This window comes from Syngnathus typhle, linkage group LG6, assembly GCF_033458585.1.
Source record: "Syngnathus typhle isolate RoL2023-S1 ecotype Sweden linkage group LG6, RoL_Styp_1.0, whole genome shotgun sequence".
NCBI classification, from domain to species: Eukaryota; Metazoa; Chordata; class Actinopteri; order Syngnathiformes; family Syngnathidae; genus Syngnathus; species Syngnathus typhle.
The window spans coordinates 15089162-15104592 of record NC_083743.1 but is presented as its reverse complement, the minus strand read 5'-3'; the positions used below and the strand labels follow the sequence as shown (position 1 = coordinate 15104592).

At 49.2% G+C, this 15431-nt stretch overlaps 2 non-coding genes and 2 pseudogenes across 2 annotated transcripts; all 4 read left to right on the top strand.

The window, feature by feature from the left end:
• The first annotated feature begins 1728 nt into the window (after positions 1-1728).
• On the top strand, positions 1729-1837 carry LOC133156257 (5S ribosomal RNA; annotated as a pseudogene).
• A 7866-nt stretch (positions 1838-9703) lies between these two features.
• Positions 9704-9822, top strand: LOC133156267 (5S ribosomal RNA). Its single transcript, XR_009714834.1, has one exon. It is a non-coding gene; the product is annotated as a 5S ribosomal RNA (ribosomal RNA).
• Positions 9823-10284: 462 nt separating this feature from the next.
• LOC133156259 (5S ribosomal RNA) lies at positions 10285-10403 on the top strand. The gene has a single exon (XR_009714826.1). It is a non-coding gene; the product is annotated as a 5S ribosomal RNA (ribosomal RNA).
• Positions 10404-11743: 1340 nt separating this feature from the next.
• Positions 11744-11852, top strand: LOC133156258 (5S ribosomal RNA; annotated as a pseudogene).
• Positions 11853-15431: the final 3579 nt, after the last annotated feature.

The following is a 15431-nucleotide window of genomic DNA, read 5'->3' as shown; positions in this document are numbered from 1 at the left end:
TTGAATACTGTCCTTGACTTACTCCGTAACTCCGTCTTCTGACACCATGTTGTGGCTTTATGCTCTGATACACTGTTGTAGTGTTGTCACTAACCGTGGGTTGCTTACTGGTTGTTTCACCAATAATACACGGAGGCAAGGATGCAGTACAAGTCGATCTTTTACTGCCCGCTCAGTCAACCTCTCCCCAACTCTCAATACAGACAGACCACACAGTCGAGCACCGAGTGCTCGATTCCAATCTACCACAGCCCGGATGCCGACTGAATCCGTAGTTATTGTATTTTCGTTACTTTGAGGATTGTATTAACCCCAAATCATGCCTCCAAAGACAGCAAGTGCATGGGAGCAGTTAAGCCATGACGCTCTTAATGCAACACTGAGCGCCCGGCGCGCTGCGGTTGCGCGATTGGACCAAATAAAGCTCCCTGCGCACTGAGGTCCACTTAAATTTGGGAAAGTACATCAGGACTTTAAAAATATTTTCTAGAATTTAGCGACGGCTCTGTCACAATAATGCAACCAGCGAGGTGCAGTTGCGCGGTCGGCGACGGGCTATGGTTGCGCGTTCGACGGTGCGCTGCAGTTGCGCGATCGGACAATATGAAGCTCACTGCGCACATAGGTCCACTTAAATTCTGGAAGATCAGGACTTTAAAAATATTTTCTAAATTTCAGCGACGGCTCTGTCACAATAATGTGACCAGCGCATGTCTTGCGAGCGCACTTCTCGGCGCTGCGCAGCGCGGCGGCCTCTCTGCGCAGTGTGCCCGTCACGCGAGCGCACGTCTGGGCGCGGCGCAACGCGGTGGCTTCTCGGCGAGCGCACGTATTGGCGCAGCGCAGCGCCCTCTCTGCGCGACGCAGCGTTCTCTCGGTGCATCGTGCCGCGCTGAGAAGGCGCCGTTCCGAGCGGGCGCAAACGCTGCGCCGAGATTGCCGGCCGCCGCGGCGAGAGGGCGCGCGCTCTAGGCCGAGAGGGCGCACGCGCTGTGTGCAATTTGCCTGCTGCGCCGAGAGGGCGGGCCGAAAGTGCGGCGCGACGAGAAAAAATAACTCTGAAGTTGCCCTATATGTTATAGAGCAATGGTGAAAAAAAACGGACGACGCCGGGCCGAGTGAGCGCCCTGCCGAGAGGGCACCGCCCCGCGGCACAGCGCGCCTTCGCGGCAACTTCGAGGCACCCTCCGCCCTCTTGCACGTCTCGCGAGCGCACTTCTCGGCGCGGTGTAGCCCGGCAGCCTCTCGGCGGCCTCTCGATGCAGCTCCCACGTCTCGGCGAGTGCACGTATCGGCGTGGAGCAGCACGGCGGCCTCTCGGCGCGACGCAGCACCCTCTCTGTGCGTCGCAGCTCTCTCTCGGCGCGGTGCCCTCTCGGCTTAGCGTGCACGCCTTCTTGGCGCTGAGAGGGCGCCGTGCCGAGTTGGCGCAACGCTGCGCCGGCCGAGGATGCGCCGCGCGGGGAGGGCTCCGTGCCGAGAATGCGCCCTCGAATGGCTCCCTGTGAACTCAAAGCAGCAGTCTTTATTTGTAAAAGAAACCAAAACAACACATTGCGCGGGTTTCTCCACTTTTCATGACATTTACTTTGATACAGCAATGGCAAATTTGTGCTACCACATAAAAAGCTGTCAATAACTTTTCATGATAGCCATATTTCCATGAAACGCACTTGGTTTTCAGGGGCGATTGTATCTATAAAATGCAACATATCGGAAACAACAATGGCTTACGGCCATACTACCCTGAGAACGCCCGATCTCGGAAGCCAAGCAGGTTCGGGCCTGGTTAGTACTTGGATGGGAGACCGCCTGGGAATACCAGGTGCTGCTTTTTTTTCTCCACTTCAATTGTCAAAGCAAATTTTGACAACACCCATTACGTAAGGCATTCGGAAACTGCAAGCCGAGTTTAAACTCCGACATTGAAACTATAACCCGAGTTTCAAACCTATACTGTGTGGCGTCATTCATAGCATTGTAGTTCACGTCTTTTACCGCTAGAGAGCAGAGTATGTACACTGAATAAAGAGGCTGGCTCCCTGAGAACTCAAAGCAGCAGTCTTTATTTGTAAAAGAAACCAAAACAACACATTGCGCTTCCGTGTAGGTTTTTTCCACTTTTCATGACATTTACTTTGATACAGCAAAATTGTAAAAAAGGCCCCCCTTGTGGACGCCAAGTATGACACCCTTTACTGTGACTTTCTCTCTCCCTGCTGATGACGCATCGCTTCAACTAACGTTCAGCCAATCAGCGTACAGTTTGGGCTTGTGATATTACGCTGTAGTAATTCTACCGAAGAACCCGCTCTGACAGCACCGATTTAGTAATCCAACCTCGTACTCACAGCTGTCCGTTTTATGTGCGTCTTTGGCAAAACCACACACACACTTACACAAACCCTACATACCTGCAAACCTATGTTGCAATAAACCAGCTGTGAAGCAATAAAAAAATTGAGGGAAGACATCTGTGTGATTCTGACCGGTCACCCGATGCGAGCTCTACTCAACGATCCAGTATAATATATTATAGGAAGCCAGCCCTTCCGTACAAAGTGGTCCTTCGAGCCGGATCCAGAGCCCGCAGCGGAATAAGATGTTTACCCCATTACAGAATGATCCCAATGCGCGGAGTCAGAGGCAAAGATCCCTCCCCACGTACTTGCAGGATTACGATCTATCTGATCTCCCAACCATCTCACAAACTCAGAAGCCTTATTCACTACAGTCTGGACACCATCTAGAGGAAGAGGAGTACAGTGAACCTGATTCACACTCTACAACCCCGAATGGTCAGCTGTCCCACAGCCCAGTGCGACGGTCAGTCACTGACACAAGGGATTCTTCCGCAGATGAGTGGAGACGGGAGCGCCAGATGCTTCAGCGTGAAAGGGATTATCTCCTAGTATCCTTAGAGAAATTGAAAGTACAGAACGAACAGCTCAGAGACAAAATGGAGTCCAGCAGTTCCTGTCCAGAGCCACGTCCTGTGACTAGAGATAGACTGTACAGAGAAGGGCTGGACAATGGGGGTGTCTCATCAAGGTACCAGACGTTAGTCCACTTTCGGGACAGAGACAGGAGATCTAGAAGAGAGACACCACCAAGACCACCCTCTGGAAGGCAGTATGACCCCCGCAGGGACACAAAGGGCTATAGGGAATCATACAGGTACGACTCCTCGTCTCCTGAACGCTATCCTGAGCCAGTGCTCTACAAGCATCAGTCCCCGCGACGCAGATATGAGTCCAGTAAAGAGCGCTACAGCTATGAGCAAACAAGCCGTCACCGCTCACCCGAGCGCCATCATCGCTACAGAGGCTCTCGTTATTCTCCAGACCAGCGTGAGAGACGCAGCCCATCTCCACCTTAGCACAACTACAAACACCGCCGCCCAGTGACTCCCCCTGGGGGACAGGAAAGAACCTACAAGGGTCCTACTCCAACAATTCCAAACTTTAGCCTCCCTAACCCAAGAGAGTTTGCGAGACTCCGCATTGCCCTTGACAATCTTCTTCCCAGAGATGCCACTGAACGTTTTAAGTTCCAGATTCTAGTGGACCATCTGAAGCTGGAAGAAGCCTTGCTGGTTGCAGATTCCTACAGCAATTCCGACTATCCCTTTTCTGACACCATGGCAGCTTTAAACCAGCAGTATGGCCAGCCACACCAACTCGCCCTTCAGCGTATTGCTGAACTGATGGATGGCCCCAACATCCCGAGTGGTGATGTCAAATCATTCAGGTTATTTGCCCTGAATATCCGATCCCTGGTAAGCATGTTGGAGCAGCTTGGTTTAAAGGGACAAGTTGAGCTAGACTGTGGTTCTCATGTCACCCGTCTACTAGGCAAGCTACCGCACGACTTGAGGTCCAGTTTCGGACGTTATATTCATCCGCTCCGCATTCCAATCCCCACTCTCCTGGATTTAGCAGATTGGTTGGAGTATGAGCTTCAGATCCAGGAGGACATCGCACAATATCGCAACAGGAAGGACACTGGCCCCAAAAGGAACGACAAAGACTGTAGGACTGGAAGCCGTCACCAAAGACCTCAGTCCTCATGCTGGCTGCGGAACCCAAACACGACGAAGAGACTGCCAAATCTGCTCCGATCAGCCAGGTACCAAAGAGGTTCTGTGCATTCTGTGACAACGACAAGCACACATTGAATAACTGCACAAACTTCAAGATCCTATCTGCCACCCAGAAGAGTAACTGGGTTCAAGACAACAATCGATGTTGGCGGTGCGGCAGAGAACACAGATCAGCTGAATGTGATCTAAAACTGGGCTGTAAAACATGCAACCGCAGACACCTCCTCATCCTCCATGAGGTTAATGAGAGAAGTCCAGTCAAGACAAGTAAAGCGGAGAAGAAATCGGACCAGGCTAAACCCAACGAGAGCAAACCCTCAGCAGCACCAACATCAGAACAAGTGCTGTTCATCGGCAAGCCACCACAGGGCCCACGCCTACTTCTCAAGATCAGCAAAGTTATCCTCCGCTTTGGTGATCAAGCTTTGGAGACCTACGCCGTACTGGATGATGGTTCAGAACGCACCTTGCTCCTTCAGCCAGCAGCACAACACCTTGGTATCGAGGGTCAACCTGAAGTCCTGCCGCTGCGCACAGTCAGGCAAGAGCTGCAGATGCTTCATGGGGCGGCTGTTTCCTTTACCATCTCTCCAGCCAGTTCCCCAGCTATGGTGTTCAACATCCAGAGAGCCTTCACTGCACCCGCTCTGGGACTTGGCCAGCACACGTACCCAGTCAAAGCACTGCAGAGTAAATACAGGCATTTGAAGCAACTGCCTATCCCATCGTTCACAGACATCGCCCCACTGCTGCTTATTGGCTCAGACCACCCCCATTTGGTGACTCCAGTTGAACCAGTCATCTTCGGTCCTCCCGGTGCACCAGTTGCTGTCCGTACCAGGCTTGGATGGACCCTCCAAGGTCCGACCCACAACTTGAAACAATACCTCGCTGAACAGCGCTGCCTTTTCACCTCCTTTGGAGCCCCACCAGCAGACATCTATCAGCACGTTGAGAGATTATGGCAACTGGACGTCCTTCCGTGGCGCAATGAAAAGGCCAGCACGAGGTCTCGGCAGGACAAAGAAGCCCTTGAATGCTTGGATAAACACACTGTGCGCATAGAAGTTGATGGTGTTCACCGTTACGCCACTCCCCTCCTCCGTGTGAAAAACTTTCCCAACCTGTGTGCACCAAAGGAGGCAGTGCTTCCCCTGCTCAGGAACACTGAACGAAAACTGGCAAAGACACCCGACATAGCTCAAGTCTACAACGCTGAAATCCACAGGCTCGAACAAGGTGGCTATATGTGAAAAAACGACCACAGGGCACAGAGAACACCTCGAGCAGCTGGTATATTCCCCACCATCTGGTCGAGCACAACGGCAAACACAGAGTGGTTTTTAATTGTTCTTTCCAGTACGATGGGGTTGATCTCAACAAACTCCTAGTTCCCGGTCCAACCCTTGGCCCACCTCTCCTCTCAGTTATCCTGTGATTCAGAGAACATTGTGTGGCATTCAGCAGTGACATAAGAGGGATGTTCCACCAGGTCAGGCTTCTTCCGCAAGACCAGCCGCTCCTCTGCTTCTTATGGAGAGACCTCAAGCGTGACGAACAGCCCGCCATCTACCAGTGGAAAGTGCTTCCCTTCGGGACAACCTGTAGCCCCTGCTGCGCTACATATGCCCTGCAGAGACATGTCACCGACCACACTCAACCCACCGATGCAGTCCAAGACTCCGTATTGAGGCACTTCTATGTGGACAACTGTCTTCAAAGTGTGTCTTCAGCTAAAGAAGCCAAGTCCATCATCGACAAGTTGCAGACTCTGCTTGCTGAAGGGGGCTTTGAGCTACGTCAATGGGCCAGCACTCACCCCGAAACCATCCATCAACTTCCTGCCGAGATCAGATCAGTCAGTGCCGAGAAGTGGATCACCCAAGGTCACCCAGGATCAGAAGAGTCAGCACTGGGCCTGCAGTGGGACTGTCAGAAGGACACGCTGTCGTTCAAATGTCGAGCCACCGTAACTACAGGAAATCCCGTCACTATGCGTTCCATTTACAAGGTACTGGCGAGCCAGTATGACCCTCTCGGCTTCCTTGTACCTTACACCACAAGAGCCAAGGTCGTCATCCTGCACTTGTGGGATAAGAAGCGTGACTGGGATGACCCTTCTCTCCCTGATCATCTGCTTGCCGCATGGAGAGAGTGGGAGGAGGAATTGCAGCACCTACAAAGTATAGCCCTTCCAAGATGTTACACTAGCACAGAGTTGGACTCTTCTACCTGCAAGCGTGAAGTGCATGTGTTCTGCGATGCCTCAGAGCGAGCCTATGGCTCCGTGGCATACCTCAGAACTGAGAACCCTTGTGGCATAGTTCAGGTGACCTTCATCACTGCAAGATCCAGAGTTGCTCCAAAGAAGCAGCAGTCAATTCCACGTTTGGAGTTGTGCGCCGCCCTGACTGGAGCGCAGATGGCACAACTCCTCAAATCTGAACTCACACTTCCCATTCAGCGTGTGGTGCTCTGGGCTGATTCTACCACCGTGCTCACATGGCTCCAGTCAGAGTCATGTAGATTCAAAGTATTTGTCGGCACACGGGTGGCAGAGATTCAAGATCTCACAAAGGGTGATACCTGGCGCTATGTAGAGTCCGCAGAGAACCCTGCAGATGACATCACGCGTGGCAAGCCTCTCCACACCTTAACTACGGATAGCCGCTGGGGCCAAGGTCCGACGTTCCTGTGGTGCAACGCAGACAAATGGCCACAAGCCCCTCAGCTCCAAACTGGGCCAGAGCAGAGTGAAGAACTTAAGAAACCTCCATTCTGTGGCCTCACTACTGCTACACCTAGTCAGGTACCTGATGCAACACAGTTCTCATCTTTCAGAAATCTCCTTGCCTCTACAAGTCAGACTCTGCACGGGGCGGCTCCAGGCGATGCCACCGCTGATGACTACCACCAAGCCCAGCTGTCTCTGCTACAACAGGTACAACTGGACAGTTTTCCCACTGATTATGCCCAGCTACAATCAGGAAAATCTATCCCCAAGAGCAGCCGTCTTCTCACCCTGGCCCCTGAGTTCGACCACAATGACAAGCTCATACGTGTGGGTGGTCGTCTGCGTCACAGCAATCAGCTCGAATCAGAAACTGTGCACCCAATAGTGCTTGATGGCAAACACCCTATCACCCATCTGCTCATTCAGGAGTACGATGATCGTTTGCATCATCCTGGTCCAGAGAGGGTATTTTCGGAAATGCGCCGGAAGTACTGGATTCCAGGCGGCCGAGAAGCCATCCGCCGCTTCCAGCGCAAGTGCCCAGGGTGTCAGAAATGGCGTGGAAAGCCACAGATCCCTACGATGGCGGACGTACCACCTCCCAGAGTCCGGCTTTTCAAGCCTGCATTCTACTCAACAGGAGTGGACTGCTTCGGCCCATACACTGTGAAGATTGGTAGGAGAAGTGAAAAGCGCTGGGGAGTAATCTTCAAATGCATGACCATCCGGGCAGTACATATTGATCTCCTCTCCAGTCTATCCGCAGACTCTTTCCTCATGGCCCTGAGACGATTCATTGCTCGAAGGGGAAAACCTTTTGAGCTGATCTCAGACCAAGGGACTAATTTCAGAGGTGGTGAACGAGAGCTACGCGAAGCATTCACTGAACTTACACCAGACCTTCAAGCTCAACTTGCTTCTCAGCAAATCTCTTGGCGGTTCAATCCACCTAATGCCCCCCACTTTGGTGGTTGCTGGGAGCGTGAGATACGCTCTGTGAAGCAAGCTCCTCAGGTCACACTCGGAGCACAGCTTGTAACTGAAGAAGTCCTGAGAACTCTGCTAGTAGAGATTGAAGGGATTCTGAACGCCAAACCATTAGGCTACACTTCTGCTGATATAGCCGATCCCGATCCAGTGACCCCCAACTCCTTGCTCATTGGTCGTCCAGATGCCTCTCTCCCACAGGTGGTGTACCCAGCTTCCGAGACCCTGAGCAGCAAGCGTTGGCGCCATTGCCAACAGTTGGCCGACCACTTCTGGAAGCGGTTCATCCGATTCTACCTGCCCAGTCTCCAGGTCCGGCAAAAGTGGAACGCAGAAAACCCAGACCTGCAAATCGGCCAGACGGTTCTCATCCTTGACCCTCAACTTCCTCGCTCACTGTGGCCAGTGGGCAAAGTGACCAGCATCATCCCAAGCCTTGATGGTAAGGTGCGAGCTGCCGAAGTGAAGGTCAGAGAGAGAACATACACCCGTCCTGTGGCTCGACTCATCCCTCTTCCAGAGCTGCCGGACAACTAACTACAGGACTTGAGATGGAGCCTTTTCTTCTTATGCAGATTTCCTACTGAAATCTGGGGGCGGCTGTAAAAAAGGCCCCCCTTGTGGACGCCAAGTATGACACCCTTTACTGTGACTTTCTCTCTCCCTGCTGATGACGCATCGCTTCAACTAACGTTCAGCCAATCAGCGTACAGTTTGGGCTTGTGATATTACGCTGTAGTAATTCTACCGAAGAACCCGCTCTGACAGCACCGATTTAGTAATCCAACCTCGTACTCACAGCTGTCCGTTTTATGTGCGTCTTTGGCAAAACCACACACACACTTACACAAACCCTACATACCTGCAAACCTATGTTGCAATAAACCAGCTGTGAAGCAATAAAGAAATTGAGGGAAGACATCTGTGTGATTCTGACCGGTCACCCGATGCGAGCTCTACTCAATAGGGGTGTAACGATACATCGATACACATCGATTAATCGATATAATGCTCTACGATTTATTGGCATCGATGCTAAAGGTAAACATCGATTTATATCGCCGTGTTTGACCTCGGACATTAGACGCAACTTTATTTTGAAATCCAGTTCATTGTTGCTTGCTTCCTCTTTCCGGGAGCAGGGAGCAGTGCGCGGCGTTGCTGCACGTGAAAGGGGAGTCGACAACTAGTACGCGGCTCCTGGGCTGGTGCTATGGCTAGTGTCCAAAAAGACGAGGAAATTTGCTCCCCTTTAGGCTTCAAGTCATTCGTTTGGAAGCACTTTGGATTCCAAAGAAAAGATGGCTCAACGGACAAGACACGTGCAGTTTGTAAATCCTGCCATGCGGTGATCAAATATTCAGGGAGCACAAATCTCGCCGCACATTTAAAGAAAAAACACGACATCAAAGTTCAGTGTTAAAGTAAGCAATTTGTATACTACAATACTCTTGTAATTTCCTAAATAAAGAGTTTGCAGTACCTTGTTGATTTTGCGTATGAATTGTTGTAAATCAGGATATTGTTCTATATTTTTTATTTAAAAAAAAAAATAATCGATCGTAGAGCACTATATCGCGATATATCGTGAATGAATCGCAGCAGGCTTTAAGATATCGGCAAATATCGTATCGTAGTTCTTTATATCGATATTATATCGTATCGTGACAAAACCCGCGATTTACACCCCTACTACTCAACGATCCAGTATAATATATTATAGGAAGCCAGCCCTTCCGTACAAAAATGCAGGTCGCAATGGCAAATGTGTGCTACCACATAAAAAGCTGTCAATAACTTTTCATGATAGCCATGTTTCCATGAAACGGGTTTCAGGGGCGACTGTATCTATAAAGTGCAACATTTTGGGAACAACAATGGCTTACGGCCATACTACCCTGAGAACGCCCGATCTCGTCCGATCTCGGAAGCTAAGCAGGGTCGGGCCTGGTTAGTACTTGGATGGGAGACCGCCTGGGAATACCAGGTGCTGTAAGCTCTATTTTTTTTTTTTTTTTTTTTTCTCCACTTCAATTGTTAAAGCAAATTTTGACAACACCCATTACGTATGGCATTCGGAAACTGCAAGCCGAGTTTAAACTCCGGCATATAACCCGAGTTTCAAACCTATATTGTGTGGCGTCATCCATATTATTGTAGTTCACGTCTTTCACCGCTAGAGAGCAGACTATGCACACTGAATAAAGAGGCTGGCTCCCTGTGAACTCAAAGCAGCAGTCTTAATTTGTAAAAGAAACCGAAACAACACATTGCGCTTCCGTGTAGGGTTTTTCCACTTTTCATGACATTTACTTTGATACAGCAAAATGCAGGTTGCAATGGCAAATTTGTGCTACCACATAAAAAGCTGTCAATAACTTTTCATGATAGCCATGTCTCCATGAAACGCTTTTCAAGGGCGATTGTGTCTATAAAATGCAACATTTCGGGTCCGACTATGGCTTACGGCCATACTACCCTGAGAACGCCCGATCTCGTCCGATCTCGGAAGCTAAGCAGGGTCGGGCCTGGTTAGTACTTGGATGGGAGACCGCCTGGGAATACCAGGTGCTGTAAGCTTTTTTTTTTTTTTCTCCACTTCAATTGTTAAAGCAAATTTTGACAACACCCATTACGTATGGCATTCGGAAACTGCAAGCCGAGTTTAAACTCCGACATTGAAACTATAACCCGAGTTTCAAATTTATATTGTGTGGCGTCATCCATATTACTGTAGTTCACGTCTTTTACCGCTAGAGAGCAGACTATGTACACTGAATAAAGAGGCTGGCTCCCTGTGAACTCAAAGCAGCAGTCTTAATTTGTAAAAAAAAACGAAACAACACATTGCGCTTCCGTGTAGGGTTTTTCCACTTTTCATGACATTTACAGCAAAATGCAGGTTGCAATGGCAAATTTGTGCTACCACATAAAAAGCTGTCAATAACGTTTCATGATAGCCATGTTTCCATGAAACGCCGTCTTGGTTTTCAGGGGCGATTGTATCTATAAAATGCAACATTTCGGGAGCAACCATGGCTTATGGCAGGGGTCCCCAAACTTTTTCCTGTGAGGGCCACATAACCTTTCCCTTCTCTGATGGCGGGCCGGTGGCAGTTTGTAACAGAAAAAGTGTGACGATCGTAGGGGAGCTTAAAAAAAATATTGTTTTCCAGAAAGCCACACATAACCAAATAACGGTTATTTAATAACCCTTTCCAGGTTCTTTACAGAAAAAGAGTCAGGAAACAAATAATAACACTATTAATGAAATAAATAATAACTAAACCCTCTCTGAGTTCTTCACAGAAAAAACTGGAAATAAATAATAACTAAATAACTCTCTCTGGGTTCTTCATAGTAGAAAAAAAAACATGGAACATTAACTTTCTGTTGTGCCATGCACAATCTTAACAGATAAAAGTTCAGCTCAGTTGTCAGAGCAGAACCTCTCTGACACATATGAGCAGTCTCTTAAAGTTCTTGTGTTCCTTCCTTATAATCCTTTTGTAGGTTCCAGTAGGTTTGTAGACACTGCTGTCTTTTTTGTAAAAGTTTGATAGTGCGTCATAGTCTGGAGTAAAATTTGTTGTGGCAATTCTTAGGCGAGATCCGAGGTGTTGGTCCGTTTACCTCGATCTGTGACGGGTAGATGTTGACGTTCATGTGGCTGAACGTCACGTCGCGTACGTCGAGCCAAATTGGCAACTCTTTTAAACGCTCGGCACTGTGTTCACCCTGCTTTACTTGGGCGACATTTTAACGGAAGGATTCCAGGGGAAGGTTTGTGGGTGGCTTTAGCGCAAAACTGCATCTGAAAGCTCAGCGCGCAAATTACAAGAATGCTGTCGTCACAGCCCACGCTCTAAATTCAGGACTGATACAAATAGAGCCCGCGGGCCGTAGTTTGGTGACCCCTGGGTTACGGCCATACTACTCTGAGAACGCCCGATCTCGTCCGATCTTGGAAGCTAAGCAGGGTCGGGCCTGGTTAGTACTTGGATGGGAGACCGCCTGGTGCTGTAAGCTTTTTTTTTTTCTCCACTTCAATTGTTAAAGCAAATTTTGACAACACCCATTACGTATGGGATTCGGAAACTGCAAGCCGAGTTTAAACTCCGACATTGAAACTATAACCCGAGTTTCAAACCTATATTGTGTGGCGTCATCCATAGCATTGTAGTTCACGTCTTTTACCGCTAAAGAGCAGACTATGTACACCGAATAAAGAGGCTGGCTCCCTGTGAACTCAAAAAAGCAGTCTTAATTTGTAAAAGAAACCAAAACAACACATTGCGCTTCCGTGTAGGGTTTTTCCCCTTTTCATGACATTTACAGCAAAATGCAGGTTGCAATGGCAAATTTGTGCTACCACATAAAAAGCTGTCAATAACTTTTCATGATAGCCATGTTTCCATGAAACGCCGTCTTGGTTTTCAGGGGCGATTGTATCTATAAAATGCAACATTTCGGGAGCAACCATGGCTTACGGCCATACTACCCTGGGAACGCGCGATCTCGTCCGATCTCGGAAGCTAAGCAGGGTCGGGCCTGGTTACCATTTCATGAAATGTTCCTTTACAAAAGCTATCAACTATTTCACATGAAACGAATAGTTCCTGTTCAAATGAAAGAATTGCCGTTGCTCACACAGTCTGAAATAGCATAGCTTCTGCACAAGATGAAAACAACAGGAGCCATGTTTAACTGGATACAATCCATAGAGATGGAGTCAAAGACCGACATATTATGAATGTACGTATATATCATATAAATATATCCAATCTATGGCCATAGGGACAGAAGCTTTCAAGTGACACCATAAGGCGCTTTGAGAGGGAATGAAGACTCCGGCTCTTCGTCATGACCATCGCGCGTCCCACGTCACGTTTGCTCTGTGACGTGCCTGCACGCCTGGTCGGCCTTGTGAGCCGGCTGTGAGCGCTGTGCTCCCCTCAAATCTCTTCTCCGTCGAAGAAGTTCAAAGCGGAATCGTGCTGCCGAGTTTTGCAGACGGGCTGCGGGCGGACACGACGCCGACGATGATGATGACGGTGATGATGATGCGCGCGCTTGGCGTGTTAGTGCTTGCGTTGAGCGTCCGGAAGTTTGGTCAAGGTAAGCGAATTCACTTGGAATTGTTCCAAAAGAAAAGGAAATTTCAAGGCAAAGCATTTGGGGAGAATGTCAACGGAATAGGTATTATTTGGAAGTTTGACTAAGGTTGTAAAACGCTTTTCCCCATTTCTCAAGCAAGAAAAAAAGCGTTGAGCAAACCAATTGTTTGACATGACAAGAATGTGCAATTTCTGGGGATGTGACGTGTGAATGTGAGAATTACAATTGGGTTTCTGCGCGCTTATTTTTTTTCTGCTTCGCTTGTCTTTTAAAAAACACCCATTAGCATTTGTATTGCGTAGCGTACTAGCTCGTCTTGTTCTTCCAATGTTGCTCTGTGTTTGATGTCAAGTTCACGACTTTCTCCACTGCACTTTCACTTTTATATATGGTGCGTAGACCACCACGCCTTGCGCGCGCGCCCATTCAAATTTGACACCAATCAAGTGATAAATCAAGTCTGCCCTCTAAAGTGAGGAGGCGAAGATGAGCCACACTCGTACTCTGAATGAATGATGTGAGAAGAAACGTGTGATAAGCTGGCCATGTGTGATTGGCACAAACGAAGGAAGATGTTTTGAGATCAGTCAGTGTGTATCACCGCTGCCGCCACACATCTAGCGCTGGTGTGCGAAGCCGGATGGAAGCGCTACGGCCCCAACTGTTACAAGAAAATAAGCGTCACCAACGGTTGGCTGGGAGCCCACAACAACTGCACCATGTGGGGCGCCCACCTGACCTCCATCACCTCCAAGAGAGAGGAAGACTTTGTGAAGACCACAATGGGCGACGTTCCCTTCTGGATCGGACTCTCCAATCTGGTGGGTCGAAGCTTAGCCCAGCCAGCCAGCGAGCGAGCGAGCGAGCGTCTTTTTTTTTTTTTATGGTGTTGTGCGACTGGATTGACCAGCGCCAGCAATGCATTGTTCTCTGCAGGAATGCCACAGCACCTGGTGTCACATGGCGGTCAAAGGGCCAACGAAGAAGAATTACACTTGGTCCGACAACACTGTGGTCAACTACACCAACTGGGCTCCCAATCAAAAGGAAAGGTTAGAGGAAAAGGCTTCCTTCCTTCCTTCCTTCCTTCCTTCCTTCCTTCCTTCCTTCCTTCCTTCCTTCCTTCCTTCCTTCCTTCCTTCCTTCCTTCCTTCCTTCCTTCCTTCCTTCCTTCCTTCCTTCCTTCCTTCCTTCCTTCCTTCCTTCCTTCCTTCCTTCCTTCCTTCCTTCCTTCCTTCCTTCCTTTCCTTCCTTTCCATCCATCCATCCATCCATCCATCCATCCATCCATCCATCCATCCATCCATCCATCCATCCACCCACCCATCCACCCATCCATCCATTCATCCATCTTGCTTTGATTGAAGGGATTGCGTGCACATTTGGCATCAAGCAGGCTCAAACCTGTGTGTGAAGGCTCGGACGCCTCATTCTATCATCTTTCTGTACATCAAATAAGAGAAGACCCTTTTTAATAGCGTACTTTTCAGACGACACCGTTTTTTGCATCGTTTGCCCCGGGGTGCGACTTATACTCGGGAAGATGGATGAGATGGGAAAAGATGAACACGTATCATTTCCCATGTTATTTTCACACAATACCGCAAGAGAACGCTCTAGGCCCGCGGAATCATGACGTATAGACGTATAGAATAGATCTTTGTCATTGTCACACATGTACAACAAAATTTAAAAAGTGCCAACCGATCAGCGCACGAGATAAAAAATAAATAGAATAAAAAGATTTAAAGCTGCCATGGTGTCTTTTGTTCCTGTTCTTAATTTGGACATCTGCTTTGTCCCTCTTTGTCGGTCATCGTACACAACTTGCCCCAACCAACCAACAGCTCTGAATTGGAGTCGTGCGCGTACGTCAATCAAGGCGGCCTCGGCTCCAACGGTTTGTGGAGGTACGGCTCGTGCGAATCCTCATTGCCGTTCCTATGCAAAAAGACGCTGGACGGTAAGCCCACACTCGACGGTCGGTCGTCACGTTGGAAGGAAGGTAGGAAGGACGGACGGAGAGGCGCAATCACCTTGTTTTCCTTCCCGCAGGCTCCAACAAGATGGACGACAGTTTGGATTTCGAGCCCATGTGGAGTGAGTGGCATTTTTGCACTTGAGCGAGCAACTGTCGTGTTTTTTCTCTCAATATTACTTTTGGCCTTCAGCTACTGTCTGCAGCCCCGGTGACTTGGTCTACGGCCAATTTTGTTATCATTTTGCGAAGACGCTTAAAACCTGGTCGGGAGCTAGGTCCTACTGCAGACAATGGGGAGGTGACCTGGCATACTACCACACGCTGGAAGAGGCCAAATGGGTGTATGGTAAGGGAGGCTTGGCACATGGCACAATCAAGTTCAACCTATTAAGCTGCCATCTTGCTATTCTCCTTCCTTAAGCTCACACGCGAGTTGTCGAGCATGTGCCGCCCGAGAAGACTGCAACAAGATCTCCCTGGGTGGGCCTTTATAGGGAAAAGTACACTGC